The following is a 4,744-nucleotide window of genomic DNA, read 5'->3' as shown; positions in this document are numbered from 1 at the left end:
CCTCACAGTCAGTAGACACATTCCAGCAAATTAGCAGCAGACCCTCCCTTCCAGACCCTCCCACCTCCTGTACAGCATCCATTTTAGATTCATTCTGAAGCTGCATTCTTAGATAGAGGAGGGAAAGTGTAGCTGCTGCTCATTTGATAGGGAAATTGATAGCTAGGCTAGGGTATTCAGTGTCCACTACAGTCCTGAAGGACTCATCTGATCTCTGCTGTAAGAACAGCACCCCAAAAAGCCATTTTTAGGGCTAGAACATCAGTCTGCTTTTTTTTTTCTCTGTGTAATGTAATTGCAGTTGCCTGCCTGCCAGCTTCTGTGTCAGGCTCACAGTGGATACTGTGCCCACTTGCCCAGTGCCACCACTCATATCTGGTGTCACAATAGCTTAAGCTTGACATTTAAAAAGAAAACATTTGGGGGGCGGGGCCTGCCCGCCATGCTGACCGGTCACATGCGGGTGAGGCTCCGGCGAAACCTGGCCTTTTCGACCGTTAATTCAGGCTTGCAGCCCTTATCTGAGCCAGAGGGATGCAGGACGGTACAGGAGCTGCAGTGGGCACAAAAGCGGTCTCTGAGACCGGGAGCTTTGGGGCCCCACGGGTCACAGAAGACTTCGGAGCTAGCGGCCTTCATGTGAGTAGGGCGGGATGGACGGCCGCCACCCTGCCTAGCTGCGTGCTGGATCGCCACACAGCGGCTCTGTGCTGCACCTCACAGGCCCCTACCCCCCCCCTGTGGGCCGGGGGGGTTATCCCGGTCCCCACCGGAGGACACAGAGGCGACCCTCACCGAGATCTGCTTGGCACACGCTGACACTAAATTTAAAATGGCCGCCGCACTACCTCTCCGCCATGCGGGCAAGTAAGAGTCGCCTCACCATTTAGAACACTGCTGGCAACCAGCTGAGGGTCTTGCCTGCCCAAGCCACAAAGTGACTTTACACCCCACAGGACAGCTTTACACTCCTGGAGGTGGAGAGCTGGGAGCCTCACATCCGGATCTCGTAAATGGCCTGCTAAGGATCAACACCACATTAATGCTGGGAATGACAAAGGCAGCCGTCGGGCAGGAGAAGAAATGAGAGAAAATCACCAACCTCACAGAGGCTATCTCAGAGACTATCGACTACTTACCACAGGAGGAATCTTGAGCCCAGCGGATATTCTCTCCAAACAGGGCAGATACAGGACAGCCACAAGCCCTGAAGATCAGGCTTGCCCCAAAGTTCCCAATTACTGCAGCCCGACGGAACAGAACTGGAGGAACTCGCATGGGGGAACCCGGTGGAGTTAAATAGTTTGCATATTTCATTCACATGTATATACTATCTCACAATTCTCTGTTCAGCTTGTTAATATTGACAGTGTTGATGTCAAAATTGTGCATACATCCTTTTTAACATACCTGTTCCTGCACCTCAAGCAATGCACACCCAGCAGGTTTAATTAGCACCATTAACCCACGCTTGTAACTCGCTTAAAAAGTCAAGCTATCTGTATATTTTTCTGCCTCATAGGTGAGACAGCGTACGTTCACATGTTTGGAAGGGGCATATGTGTCTACCGAAGCAAGCCTGTAACCCTATCGTGTCTTACTGCCTTAGACATAATAATTCAGAGTGTTGCATAATTTAAATCGCATGTTTACCACGTTTTGTATTTTTATGCAACTGCCTACATCTTGTTATTTTCATGTTCTATAATATAAAAATCGTGCTGTATAACAAGCCACATGTTGAAAGGATGACAAACCGCTTGCAGCAGCTGTTGTGGCGCTGTACGCTTTACTGTTACTCCATGCACGAATAAAAATAAAGAATTTAAAAAAAAAAAGAAAACATTTTTTTTCACTGTAATAGATTGAATAGCAGTTAGTTGTCTGCCAGCTTCTGTGTCAGGCTCACAGTGGATACTGTGCCCACTTGCCCAGTGCCACCACTCATATCTGGTGTCACAATAGCTTAAGCTTGACATTAAAAAACAAAAAATGTTTTTTCACTGTAATAGATTGAATAGCAGTTAGTTGTCTGCCAGCTTCTGTGTCAGGCTCACAGTGGATAATGTGCCCACTTGCCCAGTGCCACCACTCATATCTGGTGTCACAATAGCTTAAGCTTGACATTTAAAAAAAAAAATCACTGTAATAGATTGAATAGCAGTTAGTTGTCTTCCAGCTTCTGTTTCAGGCTCACAGTGGATACTGTGCCCACTTGCCCAGTGCCACCACTCATATCTGGTGTCACAATAGCTTAAGCTTGACATTTAATAAAAAAAAAATGTTTTTTACTGTAATAGATTGAATAGCAGTTAGTTGTCTGCCAGCTTCTGTGTCAGGCTCACAGTGGATACTGTGCCCAGCGTGTACTCTGCCAACCTCTGCCAGTCCACTTTGCCACTCATATCAGGTGTGACAATAGCGTGCCTTTAAAAAGAAAAAACTTTTCACTGTAAGCTAATAGCAGTCAGTGTCCTTAAAGTGGGTGTGTCAGGCCTTCAGCGTGTACTCTGCCAACCTCTGCCAGTCCACTTTGCCACTCATATCTGGTGTGACTACAGCGTGCCTTTAAAAATAAAAATGTTTTTCACTGTAAGCTAATAGCAGCCAGTGTCCTTCAAGCTGGTGTGTCAGGCCTTCAGTGTGTACTCTGCCAACCTCTGCCAGTCCACTTTGCCACTCAAATCAGGTGTGACAATAGCGTGCTTTTAAAAAGAAAAAAAGTTTTTCCACTGTAATAGATTGAATAGCAGTTAGTTGTCTGCCAGCTTCTGTGTCAGGCTCACAGTGGATACTGTGCCCACTTGCCCAGTGCCACCACTCATATCTGGTGTCACAATAGCTTAAGCTTGACATTTAAAAACAAAAAACATGTTTTCACTGTAATAGATTGAATAGCAGTTAGTTGTCTGCCAGCTTCTGTGTCAGGCTCACAGTGGATACTGTGCCCACTTGCCCAGTGCCACCACTCATATCTGGTGTCACAATAGCTTAAGCTTGACATTTAAAAACAAAAAACATGTTTTCACTGTAATAGATTGAATAGCAGTTAGTTGTCTGCCAGCTTCTGTGTCAGGCTCACAGTGGATACTGTGCCCACTTGCCCAGTGCCACCACTCATATCTGGTGTCACAATAGCTTAAGCTTGACATTTAAAAACAAAAAACATGTTTTCACTGTAATAGATTGAATAGCAGTTAGTTGTCTGCCAGCTTCTGTGTCAGGCTCACAGTGGATACTGTGCCCACTTGCCCAGTGCCACCACTCATATCTGGTGTCACAATAGCTTAAGCTTGACATTAAAAAACAAAAAATGTTTTTCACTGTAATAGATTGAATAGCAGTTAGTTGTCTGCCAGCTTCTGTGTCAGGCTCACAGTGGATACTGTGCCCACTTGCCCAGTGCCACCACTCATATCTGGTGTCACAATAGCTTAAGCTTGACATTTAAAAATAAAAAAAATTAACTGTAATAGATTGAATAGCAGTTAGTTGTCTGCCAGCTTCTGTGTCAGGCTCACAGTGGATACTGTGCCCACTTACCCAGTGCCACCACTCATATCTGGTGTCACAATAGCTTAAGCTTGACATTTAAAAATAAAAAAAATTAACTGTAATAGATTGAATAGCAGTTAGTTGTCTGCCAGCTTCTGTGTCAGGCTCACAGTGGATACTGTGCCCAGCGTGTACTCTGCCAACCTCTGCCAGTCCACTTTGCCACTCATATCAGGTGTGACAATAGCGTGCCTTTAAAAAGAAAAAACGTTTTCACTGTAAGCTAATAGCAGTCAGTGTCCTTAAAGTGGGTGTGTCAGGCCTTCAGCGTGTACTCTGCCAACCTCTGCCAGTCCACTTTGCCACTCATATCAGGTGTGACAATAGCGTGCCTTTAAAAAGAAAAAACGTTTTTCACTGTAAGCTAATAGCAGTCAGTGTCCTTCAAGCGAGTGTCAGGCCTTCAGCGTGTACTCTGCCAACCTCTGCCAGTCCACTTTGCCACTCATATCTGGTGTGACTACAGCGTGCCTTTAAAAAGAAAAATGTTTTTCACTGTAAGCTAATAGCAGCCAGTGTCCTTCAAGCTGGTGTGTCAGGCCTTCAGTGTGTACTCTGCCAACCTCTGCCAGTCCACTTTGCCACTCAAATCAGGTGTGACAATAGCGTGCTTTTAAAAAGAAAAAAGTTTTTCCACTGTAATAGATTGAATAGCAGTTAGTTGTCTGCCAGCTTCTGTGTCAGGCTCACAGTGGATACTGTGCCCACTTGCCCAGTGCCACCACTCATATCTGGTGTCACAATAGCTTAAGCTTGACATTTAAAAACATTTTTTTTCACTGTAATAGATTGAATAGCAGTTAGTTGTCTGCCAGCTTCTGTGTCAGGCTCACAGTGGATACTGTGCCCACTTGCCCAGTGCCACCACTCATATCTGGTGTCACAATAGCTTAAGCTTGACATTTAAAAACAAAAAACATGTTTTCACTGTAATAGATTGAATAGCAGTTAGTTGTCTGCCAGCTTCTGTGTCAGGCTCACAGTGGATACTGTGCCCACTTGCCCAGTGCCACCACTCATATCTGGTGTCACAATAGCTTAAGCTTGACATTAAAAAACAAAAAATGTTTTTCACTGTAATAGATTGAATAGCAGTTAGTTGTCTGCCAGCTTCTGTGTCAGGCTCACAGTGGATACTGTGCCCACTTGCCCAGTGCCACCACTCATATCTGGTGTCACAATAGCTTAA

This window comes from Pelobates fuscus, chromosome 5 (assembly GCF_036172605.1).
Source record: "Pelobates fuscus isolate aPelFus1 chromosome 5, aPelFus1.pri, whole genome shotgun sequence".
NCBI classification, from domain to species: domain Eukaryota; kingdom Metazoa; phylum Chordata; class Amphibia; order Anura; family Pelobatidae; genus Pelobates; species Pelobates fuscus.
The sequence above is the reverse complement of the archived record's forward strand: the minus strand, read 5'-3'. Positions refer to the sequence as shown.